Here is a 23087-nt window from a genome sequence, read left to right as displayed (position 1 = left end):
TCTGTATTTGCCACCTGGATGGAGAGTTTAAGGACTGGAGGAGGATGGGGTAGCAAAATACGAGAGGCAGCCTTGTTGTCGAAGGCCGTCAGTCACAGTGGCGTTGGGCTTTCCATGAGTGACAAATGCATTTCTATTGTGTTTAATCACGGAGTTGTCAGGGTTTGCTTTCTGTGTCAGCTAATGTTACCTTAACTAACACCAAGACTTGGGACTTTAATCCCAGCTATTTACACATGGTATCTTTATAGGACTTACCAATTGTGTCACTCATTTTGTGTTCCTGGACACTTTCTCAGAAGAGCTTTGTGTGGGCCTGCAGTTCGGGAGTTGAGAGCAGGCGGTTGCATCTCTCATGCTGTGTCCCAGCGTGGCGGGTAGTGTCATATGGGGGAGGCGCACCCAGAAGTAATTCCACGGTGACAGAGGAAGCCGGCAGCTGGGGAGAGGCCGGGCTCACTGGTTTGCGGTGATCTGCTCTCCTGGGAAGTCACTCACTCCTGTGAGACTGTCAAGAATCTGTGCATGTGGGTGCTCACTTCCCAGTGGGCTGCTCATTTTTCGGATCCCACCACCTGTCTACACTGCTACGCTGGGAGCAGGCTTCCATGTCCACACCTTAGCATGAATTTTTCTGAAGACAGAGGGAATGTGCTCCTTCCAGTAGCTCAGGACAGTGATAAGGGACACGCCTATGAGTGTTGTGCCTTTGGGGGCTGTATGGAGATAGAGGGCAGCACAGTACAAGGATGGCCCAGAGTCTGCACAGGTGGGAGAGTTCCTGGAGATGAATCGCTAGTTTTATTTACTGAAGATAGGCCTGGGGGGTTCAACACTGGTGCAGCGTTGAGCACGTAAGCCTGGGCCTGGCTGTTTCCAGCCCTTTTGTGCTCAGGTAGAAAACTTGGTTGCTGGGTAATTTGGACTTGTGAGGACTGTGTGGAGGGGGCTATCGCTGACACTGGGGAGCCCTGTATTGTGCGAGTTCAAAAGAGCGAAAGAGGGTTAGGGAAGTGTGAAAATGCCTGCCTTGTACATCCATCTGTGCCCTGTGCCTCGGGGATGTTGGTCAGATCACTGAATCTGTGCCTCAGTTTCCTGATCTGTAGAACTGGTGCACTAGTTTCCTTGCGGTATTGTCTAATGCAGACCAAATCTGATTTGGTCATAGCCTGGAATATTGTGTCAGATGTGAGTGATTTTATCATGATTTTGCTTTGTTTTTATGTAAGATTGGTACATTACTGTGAATCTGCAGCTTGCTGGGTCCTTAGTACCTCCGACAGTGCCTGGCACGTCGGGTTTGAATAAATAATGGCTCTCTAAAAGAACGAATAGACAGGGTTTATTTTGTTCTCCATTGTGCTGTGATCACGCTCCTGTAGTCATTTGCAAAAACATGGCTTTACAGTGACTGCTGTGATCAATATTTAATAAACACGTTTCGAGCTTCTCGATCCACAGGTAAGCCTCGCTTCATTGTTGTCGACAGGTGATCGCTTTTCTAAAGAGGATGGTGCGGAACGAGGTGTCTCTGCAGTTTCTCTTGGGCTAGTGTGTCTGCAGCGTGCAGCAGGTTCTGACGGCTGGCAAGGTAGCAAATTGGCAACCTTTGCAGGTGAATTAGATGACTGGAAACAGACACGAGTCGTTCCTGACTGAGTTGTTGAATATGAAGGATGATTTTGCTTGATGGAAAAAGGAAGAGTCTAATGTTGCATCGATTTTAAAATAACTCTGCTTCCAGGAAGGAAAGCTCAGGTGGGAACAAGCTGGTAGCTGCACAGGGCGACCGTGTTGAAAAGTAACTCATTTGGCTGTACACGCTTCTGCGGTTTTATATTTTTAAAATTTGAGAGGCAGAGAAATGGACACACACACACACACACACACACACTCCCTGGATACCTGCATCAGCTGACAAGAACCCAGTGCCTTGAGCTGTCACTGCTGCTCACTGGGGCCTGCATTAGCTGGAAGCTGGAATTGGGAGGCAGAGACAAGACTCAAAGTGAGGTGCTCCAATGTGGATGCAGGTGTGTGTGTCCCCACCACTGGGCCAAATGCCTATCCCATTTACCAGACCAGTAGAAGCATTCAGTTTTAAAGAAGTCATTTCTTGATTGAACTTTCACCAAGTTTGTCTCTGAAAATAAAAATTCTTGATGGAGTTCCCTCTCCCTCTTGTGTGTGTGTGTGTGTGTGTGTGCTTGCTGCTAATGAACCTGGTTTCTGGAAGCCTACATGGCCAAGAGACTTGGAACCCTGCCAAGTCAAGACTTCCTCACAGTGATGTCGAAGAGGAGGGCAGAATGTCCCTTCTGGCAGACATGAACTTCAAAGAGAGAATGCCCCTGGCCTTGTCAGGGTGTTTAAGCTCTGGACAAATCAAAGGAGTCGGCACACCAGGTTCTAGTCCCAGTCGGGGCGCTGGAGTCTGTCCCGGTTGCCCCTCTTCCAGGCCAACTCTCTGCTGTGGCCAGGGAGTGCAGTGGAGGATGGCCCAGGTGCTTGGACCCTGCACCCCATGGGAGACCCGGATAAGTACCTGGCTCCTGCCATCGGATCAGCATGGTGCGCCGGCTGCAGCGCGCTGGCCGCGGAGGCCATTGGAGGGTGAACCAACGGCAAAAAGGAAGACCTTTCTCTCTGTCTCTCTCTCTCTCACTGTGCACTCTGCCTGTTAAAAAAAAAAAAAAAAGGAGTTGGGAGAAGGAGTGGGTAGGGTTCTGCTACTGCCTGACACTCACTGGCGACACTCACTGGCCCCATTCGAGGGCAGAGAAAATTACTTACATTTACACAACCCTTTACAGCGTACAGAGAATTTTCATATGCTGTATTCTCCTTCACCCTCTCAGCAATGCTCAGTAGGTGTGGTGATCTCTCACCACTGCAGGAGATAGCCTTAAATAGTGATTGATGTGAGACATTTACAAGTAACTTTTTTGGGACACCCATAGACAGTTTCAAATTGACTTCTCTTTAATCTGTTTTTGATATGTCTGAATATTTGAATTCACTGGTTTTATTAAACTAGTTTAAATATGGACAAAATTTCATAAAATATTGATTGAATCACATTTAGAAAAGTAAATGCAAATGGTTAATGGTATTGCTTAATTTTTAATTTGATCGTAATGCAACTCCTTGGATTTGGTAACCAAGGAAGGGGACTCACTTAAATGTTGTTATTTTTTGATTGAGTTAACAGCTTTGTTGATACTCAAAATTCATATGCATTGATAGATTTGTAGTTCTGAGAGTTTGATAGCTATGTGTTTGTATAATTTTATCAAAACATGTAGGTATTTTCCCCTTTCTTTTAGCATTCGAGATCTCTTCAAAAAGTTCATGGGGAATCCGTGTTATGGAGAAACTGCATGGACTTCATTGCTCATGAGCTTTTTGAAGTACTCTGTGTTTTGCACCTTTTTGTGCCTCATCTTCGTAAACGTCACCTTAGATGGCTGCAGGACGGCCATGTCCAGTGCCCTGCGCCTGCCTCTCTGCCGCTCAGCTGAGTCTCTTCTCACATCGGGAGTGATGCTGCTTGCGCACCTGCTAATGCACATGTCTCCATGTTCGTGATTATGTCCTGACCTCCTCCATTCCTTCATTTCTTCCCTGAAGCAGTTATGACATCATAAAACATATTTCTTGCTGTCTGGAACTTGTCTAAGCAACTGCCTCTGAGTGGAGGCCATGTGCACTGGGTACTCTGTCTGCATGGAAGGTGAGTCACAGCTGGGTCAAATGCGCTGTAATTGCCATTATGTTTTCTACATGCACAAGTAGGTGAGGTCATCGAATACGAGGGTAGGTCATACAAGGTGTTAAGAATTCTTCAGATGCATGGATGGGTGATGTCTGTGTCCATGGTGTTCTCGGGGTTCATTACACTATTGGATGCTGTAAAAATGGGGATTGACTTTGTGCTGATGTTGTAATCCCACTTTGGAAGTCATTGCATTTCCTCCCCAATGGTGCCTGTGCTCAGCATTGTGGGGAGCAACTCGGACTAGACTGTTACTGGAATTAAGACTTATTCTATGCATCTGCTCTCCCACAATATGGCGCTGAGAAGGGAGAAACAGCTTCTACACAGCTGCCTCCAGTTCAGCCAATAAACTGTAGGACCTGCTCCTGATTGGAGGAGAGCAGCGTACTCAGCGTGTGGGTAGCAGAGTTGGGATTGGTGGAAGAGGACTATAAAGGAGGAGAGAGACAACATGCACCAGGAACATCTAAGGGGAACATCTATCTGAAGGAACACCTGTGCAGCCCCCGAGAGAGCCGGCCGGCGGTGTGCCGCTCCCCCGCGGAAGTCGGGAAAGTGGCAGGGGGAACCGCCCTTCCGCGGAGGTGGAAGGGACGGTAGCCAACCCGGGAAGAACCAGCAGCAAACCCGGGAAGGGCCGAGCAGACAAAAGAACAGCGCAGGGTCCTGTGTCGTTCCTCCACGAAGAGGGAGAGCGACATAATGGTGCCGTGACTCGGATATGAAGCCTAGGCAGGGTTTAGTGTCGTTCTTCCACGAAGATGGGGAGCGACAATCATGGCTTCCCAGGGCAAAGAGAGGCACTGGGCTGCCAGAAATGGACCTGTGATCCTTCAAGTCTGTCATCCTATCAGGTGAGCAGCACGTGACTGCACACATGGCACATTCTTTGAAGTCTTTCTCTACAGAGATGTCCTATAAGTATCTAGGTCAGATTTTGCCCCTTACCTGGTTAAAACCACCCAGTGGTTGCCTGGCCCATCTAAAATAGAACCACCATCTTTGTGTGTGTTGCCAGTCTACATGATATGGTTCCTGTATAATTTTCCATTGTCACTTCTGCCCATCCACCATTGCCTTTTCTGTCCATCAGCAATGAATCTTCCTTCTGTTTCTTGAACCAAAAGTTCCTCCTTGCTCTTGTCCTTTCTCCATGCTGCTGGGGTGTCCTTTGAAGGCTTTCAACAGGGGATTGACGTGCTTGCTGGGAGAGTAGGTGACCGAGCCTGCAGGAATGTGTGGGAGCTGGGCATGGTAGGGTGGCCCATCCCTTCTTGCACTTGTGTTACGGTTCCCTTTTACTCACCAGCGCCCAGGAGTTGCTGCCTTTGAAGCCAGGACCCACAGAGGGGCTTGTGTCCTGTGTCCCTGAGACACCTGACTCACAGATGTCCCTGCCGAGGACCCCCTGTTGGCTGTTCCGGAGGGCTCAGGTGCTGGTGATTTTGAGGGGAACTCAGGGCACCTTTGCTCAGGGAGCTGCTGAAGCAGTTCTAGTCAACGACTGTTCTTCCCCAACACCACGCTGTGTCTTCATGGTCTTCCTGTCAAAACCCTACAGACAGGAGACGGCTCAGAGGGCTCTGTGGGACCAGGCGCTAAAAATCGCCCCACAGAAGTGTATTCAGAGCCCATGCCACCTCTCAACTGATTCCAAGTTTTGGAGCCCAGGAAAGCTGGGCTGAAGGCAGCCGTGAGAGCTGTCACCCTGGTACTGGTAGAACCCTCGGCGTAAGTCTGCAGAAGGCTGGGAGGCAATTGGCCAGTGCCTGTGTGGGGAGTCTGATGTCGTCTTTGACCCTGGACCAAGATGCTTTCCTGAGTGGGAGGGGCTTTCTCTCTCAGCCAGCAAGCACTTTGCCTGCCTTCCTAGTGCCCGAGAAAATTATCTTGAGAGCAGACAGCTTTGGGGTAAACCCATCCAGTGAAGTTCTACAGACTGAAAATAATATGAGTTTATGGGTAATGGTGTGAAAATATATCCAAGATGTATCATTAACTGAAAAAGAAGAAAAAATAAAACATTATAGAGTAGGCTTCACGTTGAAAGCCTTCTGTCGGTGCCTCTGCTGCAGTTGAGATGCCGTGTGAAGTGCCGGTGCGTGCCGCAGGTGACAGAAGATGGGCAGCAGATAGAGCCGCTCCCCACCCGCCCTCATCCACCTGCGGCTCTTCCCAGGCACCTCACGAATGATGGTGCCCTTCAGGGCACGGTTTTAGCACCAGGGCCCTGGAGTCAGGCGGGGGAAGAAATGAACCTTGAGCCAGCTTCTTCATAGTGTGCAAATACAACCAGCCAACATGGTATTCCCTTACACTTGTTATGGTCACCACCATCATGATATGAAACCAAAACACTTTTAAAATGCTAGGAAATCCTTTATGTATCACTCCTTGCCTTAGGCATGGTGCAGCTGTAGTGCCGGAGCACAGGTTTGGAGACGCTCATAGTCACAAACCCAGCCAGACCTCGTCAACTCTGACTGATGGGGACACAGTCACTCACTGCTGGTGGGTCGGAGAGAAGTCCAGCCAGAGCTTTGGAGACAGTCTGCAGAAAAGCCTTTTAGGTGGAGGACTTCGGGCCTGGTGGCTCCTGGGATGTTTGCCAAGGGAGAGGAGCAGGTGACAAGTGGGTGTCACCCCTGACACGGAGCACTTATGCTTCTCTGTCACATACTACTCTCCCATTTGAGAAAAAAATCTATTGTAGATGATTTCATAACTGCCTAATATATTAATCCATGTGTAAAAACTGGAAGTGTTTTGCTGTTAGAGCAAATACTTATTTCTGGAAGTTCAAATTTAATACACTTTGTTATGTTTCACAATTATTTCTTGACTTGAGAGGCAAAGAGAGAAAAAAGCTTCCACTCACTGCCTCTTTCCCCACATGTCTCCAGTGGCTCCTGGCTGGAGACAAAACCAGAAGCTGAGAGCTTAATGTAAGTCTCCCAGAGGGGTGACAGGAACTCAGTTTGTCCATCGTTGTTGTCTGCCAGGGTCTACATTAGCAGGAAGCTGGGGCCAGGAGAAGAACTGGGCATTGGGCCCAAGCACCATGATGTGGATTGCAGGCATTTTTTTTAAAAAAAGATTTACGTATTTATTTATTCGAAATTAGAAAGAGAAGGGGGTTGGAGAAAGAGAGACTGAGAAAGAGAGAGATCTTCTATCGGCTGGTTCACTTCCTAATTGGCTGCAACAGCGGAGCTGTGCTGATCCGAAGCCTGGAGCCAGGAGACTCTTCTGGGTCTCCCACGCAGGGGCAGGGGCCCAAGGACTTGGGCCATCTTCTACTGCTTTCCTAGGCCATAGCAGAGCTGGATAGGAAGTGGAGCAGCTGGGACTCGAACTGGCAACCATATGGGATGCTAGCACTGCAGGTGGTGGCTTTACCTGCTACACCACAGTGCCAGCCTCGGAATGCAGGCATTTTAACTGGCATCCCACCTGCTGGCTCAAGTGCCTGCCCCCAAATTATAAACTTTTAACTGAAATATTTTTTTCCATGAGAAAGTTTAGTGAATTACGTTTTTGCTTGGATTGTGATTGCTTATTGTTTGCTAGTGATTCAAGATGGAAATATTGGGGCTGGAGTTTTGGCTCAGTGGATTAAAGACTCGGCCTGCAGCACTGGCATCCCATATGGGCACCATTCCAAGAGGAAGCCCCTGGCTCCTGGCTTTGGAGCAGCTCTGCTCTCGATATTGTGGCCACTTGTGAACCGGCAGATGGAAGACCTCTCTCCTTCTTGTCTGTCTCTACCTCTCTCTGTAACTCTTTCAAATAAATAAATCTTTAAAGATAAATGAAAATATCCATTTTTTTCTTTTTAAAACGTTACTTTTTTATTGTAAGAGGTTACTTCTGTAAATTGTAGAATGCTCAAAAAATGTCAATATGCACAAAACCAGAGTAGCTCACACACACTTCCCCAGGCAGGGACAGCCGCTGTGAGCACGCAGGCACTTTCCTTCTGGTCTCTGTTTTGCTCACCAAGGGGGAGTTCTCAGAGGATGCACAGCAAGTCATTATTAGGAGCAACCAGGTGTGGAGAAATGGCATCAAAAGGCAATTTTCTTTTGGTGCAAATACGGCTTCGTCTTTGACACCTATTTTCATCATACCCACTTTTCATAAAGGTTTTAAGGATTCCACCCCTCCATGCCTTGGTGTCATTGCCAGCTGCTTTTGCTTTATGCTGTGTCGCAGGCCTTCTCCCCGCTGTGTGGATGTGCTATGATTCATGTCAGTCCCAGCCTCCTTTTGGTCCTTTAGGAGATTTGACTCTTTTCACTCATAGGAATGATACAGCTTACGTCTTTGCAAGTGAACATTCCATGGTACCTTTGGTAGCTTGAGTTTTCTGTGCAGTAGAGACCTGGGAGTGTGAGCACTGAGTGCAGGAAGGGTTCCTTACATGCCGCGTGTACGCATGGTTTCCCCAGCCTGGACACTGTTCCTGCTCCCTCCTGACAGGGCACATTTTGCAGCTTTCTTTGCTGGTGATTTCATGTGTCCAGGTGAGAGCATTGACTGGTCACCTGTTATGATCTGGGACAGGAAGATGCACGATTCCTGGACTTCGCCTGCTCCTCTCCTGCTTCTCTTCCGTTCTTTGCAGCAGTGAAGGAGAAGCAAGTCATCAGTTGTTCCAAATAGAAAACGATGAGGCCGGCGCCGCGGCTCACTAGGCTAATCCTCCGCCTGTGGCGCTGGCACACCGGGTTCTAGTCCTGGTCGGGGCGCCGGATTCTGTCCCGGTTGCCCCTCTTCCAGGCCAGCTCTCTGCTGTGGCCAGGGAGTGCAGTGGAGGATGGCCCAAGTGCTTGGGCCCTGCACCTGTGTGGGAGACCAGGATAAGCACCTGGCTCCTGCCTTCGGATCAGTGCGGTGCGCCGGCCGCGGCGGCCATAGGAGGGTGAACCAACGGCAAAGGAAGACCTTTCTGTCTGTCTCTCTCTCACTGTCCACTCTGCCTGAAAAAAAAAAATGAAAAGGAAATGCAAATGCCAAAGTCCTAATTTGACCAGTATATGTTAGGTACTTGTGTTGGAACGCCACACTGTACCCCATAAATATGCATGGTGATTCCGTGTTAATAAAGCCACAGGTAATAAAAGAGGGCTGTAGAAAAGTGACCCTAATGCCATCTTCTGAGTGGTTCACGAGGGGCTTGTGTGTAAGCTTGCAGTTAAAGCACCTGCTGCCGTACTGGAGTTCTGGGTTCTGTTTCCAACTTCAGCTTCCTGCTAATGCAGACCTCGGGAGACAGCAGTGATGGCTCGGGTGGCGTGGTTCCTGCCACCCACATATGGATGACTGGGCTCCGTCCCTCTGCTGGCTCTGGCCCTAGGCCAGCCCCAGCTGCTCTGGGCATTTGAGAGCCAGGGGCTGGGGAATCTCTGTGGCTCTATCTCTGCCTCTCAAATAATAAAAAAGAAAAATTGAAAGAAAAATTGAGTTTCTGAAGCTAATAAGTGCTTCAGATGTTCAGATTGTGTTTAACATGGCAGATCTAATTAGAGATCTTTCCTAAAATTGGTAGTAAGTAATGAGATAACCTTTTTTTTTTTAAAGGATTTTATTTATTTATTTGAGAGGCAGAGTTACAGACAGAAAGAGAGAGGTCTTCCATCAACTGGTTCACTCCCTAAATGTCCACGATGGCTGGAGCTACGCTGATCCAAAGCCGGGAGCCAGGAGCTTCTTCTGAGCTCCATATGCAGATGCAGGGGCCCAAGCTCTTGGGGGCATCTTCTACTGCTTTCCCACTTGATAGCAGAGAGCTGGATCAGAAGTGGAGCAACCAGAACACGAACCAGGGCCCATATAGGATGCAGGTGCCATAGGCAGAAGCTTAGCACACTATGCCACAGCACTGGCCCCAAGATAAACTCTTAATGGTGAAGGAGGTTTGTAACTAGTTCCTGGCGATGCCCCCGGGGAAAGTGCACAGGCACACAATGCTCTGGTGGTTTGAAGGAATGTATGTGGGGGAGCCCGTGGGGTGGGTGCAGGTCATGGCTCTGCCCTGGACGGCTCTGTCCAGGACGGCTGTGCAACCTTGGCAGTTAGACTCTGGGCCCCAGATGTGGATTATCCTATGTGAAGTTCTTAGAACTATGCCATGCCCATCAAACAAGGAATAAGAAGCTTTAGATCTTACTGTTGCTTTGTTGCTTTATCACTTTATCTTCTTAAAAACTATTTACTTATTTATATTTGAATGGCCAAGTAACGGAGCTAGGGAGAGGCCTTCCACTGGTTGGTTGCTCTCCAAATTGCTGCAGTAGCCAGATATGGACCAGGCTGAAGCCAGGAACCTGGAACTCCATCTGGGTCTCCAACATGGTTGGCAGGGATCCAAGCACTTGGGTCACTTTACTGCCTCCTTGGTGCTTCAGCAGGGAGCTGGATGGCGAGCTGAATGGCCGGGACTTGAACTGGCACTCCTGCACGTTAGACCAGCCTTGCACACAGCAGCTTAACCCCCTGTGCATCTGTGCCAGCCCCATTGCTTGGTCTCTGAGAAGCATTTGCAGACCCTGGGCGGAGGAGCTGCTTGTCACTCGCCTTCCTGCTCTGTTTGCAGCAGGCACCTTCGTCTCACAGGTTTGCTCCCAGATTCCCAGGGAGAGCTGATGTGTGCTGTTTATTCTCAGCTTGCCCTGAGCTCTTCCCGCGACAGCCCCGTCCTTCCTCTGCTCAGACAGCAAGCACTCGCTGTCTTTGCTCTGCCCGCTTCTCCTGGTGCTCACATGGTGACGTCTGTCTATGCCAGCAGTGGCTTGGCCCGTGCAGTCTCCCTGGCCGTGTCCCGGCCAGCTGCTGTGTCTCTCAGGACTGTAGCATTTCATGCACCTGTGGCATGAGATGACGTTTCTCCAACTTGGCCCACTCTCCCGCGGTTGAAGCTCACGCTGTTATTTGGGTTGCTGAACGTTGTGCGGTTTTGGGAAAATCACCCTCCCTCTCTGCTTGCAGGTAAATGACTGCTTCACAAGTCCAGGCTTGGGAAGCCTCTGTGGACACATGCCCGGCCAAGCTGGCCCCAGACGGCTGATGCTCACCGGGGACACTTGAGAAACTCTGGTATTGGGGCTCAGCCCCAGAGACTCGGGTTCCCCTGGGCTGGGGCTGTGCTTGTCAAGATGTGCTTCTTGGTGCTGTGGTAGGTTAGGATCTCTCACTTGGAGGGATGGCTGCTCCGGGGCCCTCCAGCAGCCCCCAGGAAGGTCTGCATGCTCCGCGCATGTTCATGTCCACAGCTGCTGGGGTCGTCACTGGAGAAGAGCTGTGGAAGAATTCAGGCATGAGACAGAGAATGAAGTAAGGAGGTTTTATGGGGGATAGGGCATCCGCAAGAACGGAGGGGACAGATAGAGAGTGCCCAGTCACTCGGACTGGTGGAGAGTGAGGTCACATGTTTGCCTGGAGAGATACGTCTGGCACCCAGATGGGACTTTGGGAGAACTTTAAGGGGGCCACATTCTGGTATCATATTTTAGGGGGCCAACCACGATATCAATTTGATTGGAAAGCCAATGTTTCTGGGAGCTCACAGGAGCATTTTTTGTGAAAACCTCAGGAAGCATAGTCTAAAAAATCCGGAAAGAAAGAAATGGTGGCAAGAACGAGTTGTGTGTTTTGACTAAACACTCAATGTTTAAGTACCATCCTTTAACAGGCAAGTGGGCTTCTGATGACCAGCTTCCTGTGCAGCTGGAACGGAGACTTCTGTCTGCTTCTCTCCCAGCAGCGGACACGGGGCAGGTCAGCTGGACACGCCGTCCGGCCTTGCGTTTTCTGAGGCCCGGCAGCTTTTCTATCGACCCCTCGTGCTGTCTCCCGGAAAATTATGTGTTATTGATACAGCTCTGGTGTGGGATATTGAGTTAGGCCTATTCTTGCATTTCACTGAGCTCCTAATTAAACTGGGTCAGATGAAAGACTTGACAGACGAGACTTGGAGTTGAGTGCATTGATTTGCATACTGATTTTCTTCGAATGTGACGGTTGCCACCGTATATCACCCCCGACCAAGATCTGCTTTGTTTTGATAAGAAAGATAATTCAGGCGGTTGGGTTTACTGCCGAGGCTGTTACATTGCAGAAGAAAATAAAAGTTGTCAACCGTTTTCTTTTATGGCCGTTGGAAGTAACAGGGCTGCGTGTTGCTGGGATGCATTCGTTTATCCTGATGGAGCAATGCGTTTCACGGCTCGGACAACCTCTTGTGGTTCCGTCACGCTGGTTCTCTGCCTCAGGTGTGTGTGCCCGCCCCGAAGGCCTGCCCAGGAGCAGGTTGTTGGGTCCCAGCCCAGAGTTGCTGATGCCGTGGGTCTGGGTGGGACCTGGGAGTTGGCTTGGTGAAGTGGGTGCTGGGGGTGGGTGGGGGGGAGGAGGCAGTGTGAGGACCCCGCTTCGTGGTGCTTTCCTCTTCGGACTTCAGCTTCACCGAGACCACCCAGGACTGTGTGTCCTCAGAGCAAGTATGGGAAACGCTGGAACAGGTTCACAGTGTTTGGTCTCTGTGTGTAGCGCACGCTCTCCAAGTCCACTCTGCAGGCCTGTTCACAGTCACAGGACCCTGGGAACAGGTAGGGCCCAGCTCTGCCTTCTCTGAGATGCACAGAGCTCCTTTGGCTTTGCCGTGTCGATACCCATCCCGGGGGAACGCTGTCCTGGGGAATGCCTCCTTCAAAGCGTAAGTGTTCCCTGGGAGGGAGATTAATGTGCTAGGGGTCCACCTGATAGCACCCTGTTCAGTGAGACCCCAGGTCGCACCTGATAAGGACTGACATCTCCTAGTGACAGACAGAGTCTCTCTTCCTGGAACACTAAAATGAAGCTGCGCAGGTTCCTGGTGCAACTCAGTGCTCCTATCGGTTGTTGTCCAGATAGTCCTAGCATCACCTACAATCCAACCTTTGCACATAAAAATCTTAGTGAACTTATTTTTTAATTTTTAAAAAGATTTATTTGTTTATTTTAAAGGCAGAGTTACAGAGAGGCTGAGGCGGAGAGAGAGAGAAGTTGTCCATCTGCTGGTTCACTCCCCAAATGGCTGCAACGCCAGAACTGGGCTGATCTGAAGCCAGGAGGCAGGGGCTTCTTCTGGATTTCCCATGTAGACTCAGGGCCCAAGGGCTTGGGCCCTCCTTTACTGCTTTCCTAGGCCACAGCAGAGAGCTGGATGGGAGTGCAGCAGCGGGACTCGAACTGGCACCCACATGGGATGAGGGTGCTGCAGTCCAGGGCTTTAACCTGTTGTAGCACAGTGCAGCCCAATCAGTGGATTCTTGTTTTTTTTTTTTTTTTGAAAGAATTTGTTTCCTTTCTTTCTTTTTTCAAAGTATTTAGTTGTGAGAGAGAGAGAGAGTTAGAGAGGCAGAGAGAGAGTGAGAGAAAAAGGTCTTCCATGTGCTGCTTCACTCCCCAGTTGACCATGATGGCCAGAGCTGCGCTGATCTGAAGCTAGGAGCTAGGAGCTTCCTTCGGGTCTCCCACGTGGGTGCAGGGGCCCAAGTGTTTGAGCCACCTTCTACCACTTTCCCAGACTGTGACAGAGAGCTGGATTGGAAGTAGAGCAGCTGGGACTTGAACTGGTGCCCATATGGGATGCCGTTACTGCAGGCAGTGGCTTTTATCCTCTATGCCACAGAGTCAGCCCCTAGTGAACTGTTTTATAATGGAAACAAGATCCTGCCTATTCCACAGGAAGGAAGTGCCCAGTGCTTCCAGAATCTTCAGGATTCCCTATTAGAGACAGCAAATATCCATCACCAGTGTGTCTCCAGTAAGCTTTAGTTAAGGAGATGTGAAGGTTGCAAGGATGATATCTGACAATGGAGGGACAGACAGTGGGTGAGAGGTCGATTTATACAGCTGTTGTGGGGCATAATTCACTATGGGGCTGTCACGTCTCCGCCTGCTTCTGTTTGTCCAAGTCTCAGCAGTCACTTTGTGGGCCAACTTTTCAAGGGTATTTGTTGGTGAGCAGCTTTGAGAGACGGACACAGTGTCTCCCTTTGGAGCAAAGGCTGGTATCCTATTGCCAATTATAAGAGATTTGAGTTCCAGCCGGTGCCGTGGCTCACTAGGCTAATCCTCCGCCTGTGGCGCTGGCACCCCGGGTTCTAGTCCCAGTTGGGGCACCAGATTCTGTCCTAGTTGCTCCTCTTCCAGTCCAGCTCTCTGCTGTGGCCCGGGAGGGCAGTGGAGGACAGGCGAGATCCTTAGACCCTGAATGTGCATGGGAGACCAGGAGGAAGCACCTGGCTCCTGGCTTCGGGTCGGCACAGTGCGCCGGCCGTGGCGGCCACTTGGGGGGTGAACCAATGGAAGACCTTTCTCTCTGTCTCTCACTGTCTAACTCTGCCTGTCCAAAAAAAAAAAAAAAAAAAAAGAGAGATTTGGATTCCTGAAGCTGTGCCCTTTCTTGTACCATCCATAGCACACTGGATGTGTATTCCCACTTTGTTGGAGAGAGAATCTTCTAGCATTGGTTCACAACTCACATGGTCACAAAGAAGGGTCCTGGGCCAGGCTGAGATCAGGAGCCCGGAACTCCATCTAGATCTCCCACTTGGGTGGCAAGGACTAAAGCACTTGGACCATCTTGTTCTGCTTTCCAAGGTGCATTATCAGGGAGCTGGATCAAAAGCAGAGCTGCTGGGGCTCTAGCCAGCACCCCGGTGTGGGATACCGTCATCCTAGGCAGCCGCTTCACCTGCTGTGCCAGGCTGGCCCCCATTCTTAGGTATTTGAGGACTGATCTCTTGTTGAACATTCTTGCCAAAATAAACAGCACACACACTCAAACCAAGTTGCTGGGGGTGGTGATGTACTTAGTAGCTTGTCTGTGGTGGTATTGTGACACCTGGGTATGTATATATGCACACGTCTGCACTTGTGAATGTGTGCAGTTTTTTTTATACCTACTTGGCATCCATAAAGCTAAAGCTTAGTCTTAAAAAGGCCACTCTCACATGGAAGACTGATGCCCACGTATCTTGACGTTTCCTGGAAATATCTGGCATTTCTACATGTTGACACCCGAGCGTGTGAACCAGGAGGCTGCACATGTCCCCCGTGGTGTGTGCTTTCTTTCCCATCCGTTTCGTGGTGCTTTGCCATTCTGCTCAGATGTGATGTCTTCTCCCAGATGCTTTCTCACTCCCCTCTGGCGTGTTTCCTCTCCGTGTTTGGTGGAGATTTTCGCTTAGCCATTTTTCCTGTGCTCTGATTCCTTCCATGTCTCTGTGTGCTCTGGGACTGGGGGCTCCTGGTGGCCAGAGGCTCTGTGTTATTCAGGTACCACCAGAGTCTGTCCCCAGGCCTAGGTGCCAGCAGAGGGCGGGAGTAGACTTGTGAGGAGATCAGGTAGAGATTTGGTGCTCATGTGGCCATGGGAGAGTTCAGGGCTCCTCCTGCAGGGAGGGGGCCGTTACTGGTCACATCGATGGCTGCTCCCAGCCCACTGAGGTCTGGGCTTGCGGACAGTGGGGGCGCCTGCGGTGTTTGGCTCTTTCTGTCTTTAGGGAGTGACTCTAGCTCAGCTCCTTCCTTACTTCCAACAGCTGCAGATCCGTGCAGTGGAATGTCACCGTGGGAGAGAGAGATGCCCTTTCTGTGCTTGTTTATGGCTGAAACCCCAAGACAGAGGCTGCGAGTGACTCCTTGAGTTTTCGATTGCACTTTTTGATGGCTGTGTGTCTTTTGGTGCAGCTTTCATTCTTCTAAACCGTGGAAGCGAGGACGTTGGACGATGACACATGTGGTGAGCAGTGTGGCCGTTTAGGCCACTGGTGCAGCTTTCATTCTTCTAAGCCATGGAAGCGAGGACGTTGGACGATGACACATGTGGTGAGCAGTGTGGCCGTTTAGGCCACTGGAGGGAATGTTCCGTGAGGGAGAGTGGGAGGCCGACGACTGCAGGGCGAGGGACGGGCAGAAGGGGACTTCAGAAAGCTCGTGGGAAAATTGAATTAAAATATGTTTATTCTGGTAGAGATTTTGAAATGTAAACTATTAATTATCAATTATTAAAGACAGACGGGTCCCATCTGCTGCTTCACTCCCCAGATATTCTCAACAGCCTGAGCTGGGCCAGGCTAAAGCCAGACCTGAGAAGTCACACTTGGGTGGCTGGGACCCAGGCATCTGAGCCATCACCTGTACCCTCCCAGGGTGTGGGTGAGCGGGAAGCTAAAGTTGGAAGCAGAACCAGAACTTGAACCCATGTACTCTCATATGGACTTGGACTTTCAAAATATCTTAACTGGTACATCAAATACCTGCCCCCACTACAAAAATTAGAAATCCATGTCATTTTTCACAGAATGCATTTTCCATGAATTTTTAAAATGCCCCTCATATGCAGTGCTGAAGTGTTGAGGTTGAGTGTCTGTGTCATTCAGAGATGTGGTTCCTGCAACCTCTGCCTATATTGGGCCACACTGTGGACCTTCTCGTTTTAAATTTGAGGTGATGAGAGCATCTCATCTTCTTGTTGTAATGTAAAACTGTGATCCCAATGTCTCAAAAGCATAACAAAACAGTATAAAGAATGGCAAAAAAATTCATCTCTTACCACTGTGAGATAAGTTCTAAAATATTTGCATTTTTCCCTTTCCAGATTTCAACTGTCCATGTGGCCCTACAAGCCGAAAAGATGGGTCTGAGTTTAATTTTCAATTTGTCTTTTAGAATATCTGATTTCTTTGTAGTTGGGCCTGTAAAGTTAAACTTAAATTTTAATTTATCAATATAAAGAGAACAGATCTCGAGCATTGTACAGGTACAACTCCAAGAAAATAACCATATGCCCACCTTCCCTCTCTCACCACCCCAATCCCCCTTCCTTCCTTCCTCCTCCTCTTCAGCTTTTACACACATGCAGTATCAGTCTATTCTGTGCCCTCAGGCTTCATGTGCAACTAACCAAGTGCTAGGAACAGCAGTCAGATCGCAGGATGTCCATTTTTTGTATTCTGTATTAACTGTCATGTAATAGAGAAAGCATATGATATTCATGATATTTTTCTTTTATGGACTGGTTCATTTCACTAAAGTGTAATGGTTTCCAGTTCCACCCTTTTTTTTGCCAAAGAAAGAATTTAATTTTTTATGGCTGAGTAGTATTTCATAGTGCATGTATACCACATTTTGTTTAACCGTTTATCAGTTGTTGGGCATCTGGGTTGATTCTGTATCTTAGCTATTGTGAATTGCAATAAATAATATTGTGAGCTGCAGTCAACATGGGGGTACAAATAGCTCTTTCAGATGCTGATTTCGTTTTCTTTGAGTAAATTCCCAAGAGTGGGATGGCTGGGTCACATAGTGTATCTGCTTTCAGGTTTATGAGGACTCTCCATACGGTCTTCCTTTGTGGGTATATTAGTTTACATTCCCACCAACAGCGTATTGGGGTACCTTTTCCCCCACGTCCTCACCAACATTTGTCGTTCTTTGGTTTTTAGATGATAGCCATGCTAATTGCGGTGAGGTGAAACCTCATTGTGGTTTTGATTTGCATTTCCTTGAAGGCTAATGATCTTGTGTGTGCCTGTTAGCCTTTGAATTTCCTGTTTTGAAAAATGCCCATTCAGGTCCTTCATACATTTGTTAACTGGATTACTTATTTTGTTTCTTGAGCCTTTTATAGATTCTGGTTTTCAATCCTTATCTGTTGCATAGTTTGCAAATATTTCCTCTGCTTCTGTCAGTTGCCTCTACTTTGTTGAGTGTTTTCTTTGCAGTACAGAAGCTTCTTTGCTTGATGGAACCCCATTTGTCTATTTTGCTTTTATTGCCCGTGTTTCTGGGGTCTTTTCCAATATGTCTTTGCCTATGTCAGTGTCTTGCAGAATTTTCCCAATGGTCTCTAGTGACTTGATAGTATCAAGTTGTAGATTGAGATCCTTGATCCACTGTGAGTTGATTTTTGTATAAGATGTGAGGTAGGGGTCTTGTTTGATACCTCTGCATGCAGAGATCCAATTTTCCTAGCACCATCTGTCGAAGAGACTGTCCTTGCTCCCAGGATTAATTTTAGCTTGTTTGTTAAAAATTAGTGGGTTGTGGATGCCTGAGCTGATTTCTGGGGTTTCTGTTCTGTTCCGTTGGTCCCATGTCTGTTTTTCTGGGCCAGTGTCAGGCTATTTGATTACAATTGACCTGTCTTGAAATCTGGGCTTGTGATTCCTTTGGCTTTATTTTTGTTGTTTAAGACTGCTTTTTACTTCATGCTATTTGTTGAATTCTTTACTTAGTGTAGGGTTAATGTTATGAGTATAAAGCAAACTGCAAATAGATTTTTGTAAAAATTAAGAATGGGAGTAGGAGAGGGAGGAAGAGGAAGGGAGGGAGTGTGGGCAGGAGGGCAGGTTGGGTGGGAAGTATCACTGTGTTCCTGCATCTGTGTGTAGGAAATACATGACAATTGTATAACTTAAATAAAATTTAAAAAAAGAAAGGAAGAAAGGAGGGGGTTTGAGGGAAGAGGAGAGAGAGGAGATAAGTATGATTATCATCTGAGAACTATACCTTTGAAATACATGAAATCTGTTCACCTTGTATTAATAAATATTGTAACATTTGTAAAATATAAAATATGAAAAGATATATTGCAAAAGATTATTCACAAAATATTCATTTGTACATATTTAACATCACCTAGATAATGCACATTTCTTCACATTGATTTGACTAATGATGAAAGTTTGGAAGAATAAATTCACAAATTTTCCAATGCTATGGATGAATTCCCTAAATTGGGAGACTATAATGTAGAAGTTGATTTTTGCATGTTAAGTTGGGAACAGTATTTGTAACTTAACCTATGCAAATTCTGTAGTTCAATAGCAAATTTATATTTTCTATACATTTTTACTCAGGAATACTAATGATTTTTGGATATATTTTATCTGACATGTTTTTATATTTTCCTAAAAATTTAAAAATTTATTACAAAATTATGAACATATGATTACATGGTAATAAGTATTTACTGGTTTTAAAATAGCTTGGCTGTGGGGCTGGCTCCATTTGCACAATAGGTTAATCCTCTGCCTGCGGTCTGGCATTCCATATGGGTGCCAGTTCTAGTCCTGGCTGCCCCTCTTCCAATCCAGCTCCCTGCTATGGCCTGGGAAAGCAGTGGAGGATGGCCCAAGTCCTTTGGACCCTGCACCCGTGTGGGAGACTGGGAAGAAGCACCTGGTTCCTGGCTTCGGATCGGCGCATCTCTAGGTGTTGCAGCCATCTGGGGAGTGAACCAATGGAAGGAAGGCCTTTCTCTCTGCCTCTCTTTCTCTCACTGTGTGTAACTCTACCTCTCAAATAAATAAATAAAATCTTTTAAAAAATAGTGTGGCTGTGTTGGTGTTAGGTCTTTGTTCTTCGTTTACTTTGTGTACCAAAATTAAACTGTTCTCCTTTTAAAAAAAGATTGCTTTAGCTATGTGGGGTCTCTTGTGTTTCCATATGAATTTTAGATTATGATTGTATCAATAGATGTAGAGAAAGGATTTGATAAAATAAAACTAAATCTGTGTGTCTTAGTACACTAGCCCATGTCGTGGAGATTCTGATACGATGCTAAACTTCCCTGAAATTTCTTGTTTATGGTTTGAGAGTGAGTATGGAAATATTAGCGTCTTTGATGAGAGGAAAGTAAAGAAGGCAGAGAAGGCCCTTGGGTGTGGCAGGTGTGTCCTCAGAGGGGGATGTGGATGTGGTTGTCTTCGGCATGTTTGTTCTGCAGATGTGGACTAACTGCGTGCCACGCACTGTCGTCCCAAGATGAATGGGATTCAGCCGTCACTCATACTCTGGAGGCAGGCACAGCCGGGCAAACAGAGGCATTACCGTGAGACAGGGTGGTGTTGCTACAGGATTTTAGGGGGATCTGCAGGACCCAGGGGGATGTGGTGAGTGATTCTTCCAGGGGAGCAAATACATCTGTTGGGTTTACACTTGAACAGAAGAGCCCGGGACTCAGCCGTCTCATCTGTAGCAGCCTCCTCTTGTCTCTGTGCCGACTTCGGCTGCCTGGGTAAGACTTGGCACTTCGGCAGACTCTTCCCATGGCAGCAGCAGCATTCTTGTTATCAGGTTTTCAGTTTGTGCCTCTTCCTTCTTGGTTTGGAGGGATTCTGGGGGAGATGTTTTCTGGGCTGCTTGTTCAGCCCTGAACGGACCTCTACGTCCAGGGCAGTTCCATCTTCACTGGCCAGGCCCAGGCCTTGTGACCTCCCCTTCAGCCTCCTCCAAGCCCTGTGTGCTCCTGAACGGGAGGAGTGGATGAGGGACGGTGTCTCCTAGGGGCAGGGCTCACCTGGGTGGCGCGCTACCCTCTTCTCTGTAAGATGAAGTCATCTAGCAGGGCAGGAGGAAGGGGAGCAGCACAGTGTGTGTGGAGTGCAGGTGCTGCCCAAGGCTTTGATTGGCTGGGGAAAGGTGCAGGTGACTGAACTGGGCTTTATCCAAGGGGCAGAGCTGGAAGGGTGGTGACAAAAGCCCAGATGGTAGTGGCGTCTTAGGCTGGCTGCGGTGTTTTTATGTGTCCTCCTGGGTCTGAAAGAAACTGTGGAAGCCATCAGCCTGAGTAAGTGATACTGTCAGCTTTGAGCTACAGCAAGACAGCTGTGGAGGCAAGCGAGAGATAGATTTGAATGGAGAGAATCTGGTTTTATTAAAGTGGGGGCCAGCGCCGCGGCTCACTTGGCTAATTCTCCTGCGGTGCCGGCACCCCAGGTTCTAGTCCCGGTCGGGGTGCCGGTTCTGTCCTGGTTGCTCCTCTTCCAGTCCAGCTCTCTGCTGTGGCCCAGGGAGTGCAGTGGAGGATGGCCCGGGTCCTTGGGCCCTGCACCCCATGGGAGACCAGGATAAGTACCTGGTTCCTGGCTTCACATTGGCGCAGCGCGCTGCCGGTAGTGGCCATTTGGGGGGTGAACCAATGGAAAGAGGACCTTTTTCTCTGTCTCTCTCACTGTCTAAATCTGCCTGTCCAAAAAATAAATAAATAAAGTGGGGACCTGGAGCTGGCACTGTGGCGTAGCAGGTGAAGCCTCTGCCTGTAGTGCCTGTATCCCATATCATCGCTGGTTCGAGTCCCAGTTGTTCCAGTTCCGATCTAGCTCTCTGCTATGGCCTGGGAAAGCAGTAGAAGATGGCCCAAGTCCTTGGGCCCCTATACCTGTGCGCAAGGCCCAGAAGAAGCTTCTGGCTCCTGGCTTCGGATCGGCTCAGTTCCAGCCATTGCAGCCATCTGGTGAGTGAACTAGCAGATGGAAGACTCTCTCCTCTTTCTCTGTCTCTCTCTGTCTCTCTCTCTCTGTCTCTTTCTCTCTCTCTCTCTCCCCCCTCCACCTCTCTGTAACTCTGCCTTTCAAATAAATAAATAAATCTTTAAAAAAAAAATAAAGTGAGGATCTGTAGTCCTGGGACATTGGCCAGCTCCAAACAGGAGCCTGAGGCAGCTGACCAAGGACAGCACAGGGGACATTGTGATGGCTATCTGTGGCTGTCCTCCAGGAAGATGGCAGGTGCTGGTGGCAACCTGTCTGTGTTATGACCCTGGTCTAAGCCTTGCCTGTGGGAGGCTAATTCAAATTTTCTCCTTCCTGCTTCTTTCTACAATAGAGAGAAATCCCCAATGATGTGCTCGTATCCTATTAAATATCTAAGTACATGTACAATTATCTTCCTGTTGTTTGTGGACTATAGTCTAAAGTAAATCCTATTTTGATAAGGTTTCCTTATATGTCAGTGAAACATCAACATTTGGCCCTGTGTTAAGGTGACACAATTTTTATTATTTTTATTTTTTAAATTATTTTTTAAAGATTTATTTATTTATTTGAAAGGCAGAGTTACAGAGAGGCAAAGGGAGAGAGAAAAAGGTCTTCTATCCAGTGTTTCACTCCACAAAAGGTTACAACGGCCAGAACTGGGCTGATGTGAAGCCAGGAGTCAGGAGCTTCTTCCTGGTCTCTTGTGTGAGTGCAGGGGCCCAAGGACTTGGGCCATCTTCCACTGCTTTTCCAGGCCACAGCAGAGAGCTAGAATTGGAGATAGAGCAGCGGGTCTCCTATTGGCACCCATTTGGGATGCCGGCATTGTAGGTGGTGGCTATGCTTGCTATGCCACAGCACCAGCCCCGTGACACAACTTTGTGAGAAAGCAGGGGTTCCTGCTTGGAAACGTGCAGCTGAGAGAGTTCTAGAAACCAAGGCCTGCAGCTGCTGCTCACTGCCTGTTCTTGGGGCGTGGGTTATAAATTTTCATCTCATTTCTCTGGGCTTGTGTTTTAAGGCATCATAATAGATGGTGTTAGATGGAGGTGCCTCTTTTTAGGTCTTCTATTCTTAGTCTGTGGGTGAACAAGTTAATTTATAGAGCTATTAATCTGTTCACCTTCACCAGAATAAAAGCAGTTGCATACATTAAGGTGAGACTCTGGAAGGTTAGGCTAAAGACAGACCTCAGATCACAGATAGTAGGGTATCACAGTTGGAAGGGAATGTGTGAATGACTGTGGGGAGCAAAATTAATGAGTAGAAATGTAAAAATATCTCCTTATTTATTTGAAAGGCAGAATTACAGAGAGGGAGACGGAGAGAGGGAGAGAGATCGTTCATCCACTTGTTCTCTCCAGGAGCCTTATCTGGGGGTCTCACATGGGTGGCAGGGGACCAAACACTTGGGCCATCTTCTTCTGCTTTTCCCAGGCCATTAGCAGGGAGCTGGATTGGAAGTGGAGCAGCCATGACATGAATGAGACCCTATATAGGATGCCAGTGTTTCAGACGATGGCTTTACCCACTATGATAAAGTACTGGCCCCATGAGTGGAAGTTTTAATGACTATTTTACAGTGCACAGCCAATTAGTGATCTCTTTAAATATATGAAAATGTTTGAAGAATCAATCTTAACAAAAAGCCTCATACATGGAAATAAGAAAACGATACAGGCAGATTCCTTTGTGTTTGAGCTTCATCTGCTCATGCTGGCTTGCCTCTCCTTGTGCCCTGAGTCTGGAGCTCTGTCTGCAGCCCCTCCTTCCCCCGCCTTGCTGCTGTGTGAGGCGAAGCTCTCGCTGGCTTGGTTGCCTCTGTCTGGTCTGTGGTTCTCACTTGCTTTGCCTGTTTTTCAAAGTGCAGTTCAGTTGCCCTTTGGGAAGCTTTCTCCAGGACCTTCTCCCTCTTTCCTTCTCACACACACTCCTGTTGTTCCACTCATCCCACTCAGTTGCAAGGTTCGTGTGCCCCGCTGCCTTCCCTACTGACT

General features: G+C 48.2%; 1 long non-coding RNA gene across 3 annotated transcripts in view; it reads left to right on the top strand.

Annotated features, from left to right (window-relative positions):
• Nucleotides 1-23087, top strand: part of LOC149124464 (uncharacterized) — a 206294-nt gene that overhangs the window by 100491 nt on the left and 82716 nt on the right. Inside the window, exon 2 of one of the 3 annotated variants that reach the window (XR_016214475.1) lies at nucleotides 15370-15569. This is a non-coding gene — a long non-coding RNA (uncharacterized LOC149124464). Of the gene's footprint in view, nucleotides 1-15369; nucleotides 15656-23087 lie in introns of all 3 variants that reach the window. The other 2 variants (XR_016214474.1, XR_016214476.1) reach the window with 2 other exon arrangements.

This window comes from Oryctolagus cuniculus, chromosome 10 (genome assembly GCF_051225735.1).
Source record: "Oryctolagus cuniculus isolate XC-2025 breed Fujian yellow rabbit chromosome 10, ASM5122573v1, whole genome shotgun sequence".
Classification (NCBI taxonomy): domain Eukaryota; kingdom Metazoa; phylum Chordata; class Mammalia; order Lagomorpha; family Leporidae; genus Oryctolagus; species Oryctolagus cuniculus.
The sequence above is the reverse complement of the archived record's forward strand: the minus strand, read 5'-3'. Positions and strand labels throughout refer to the sequence as shown.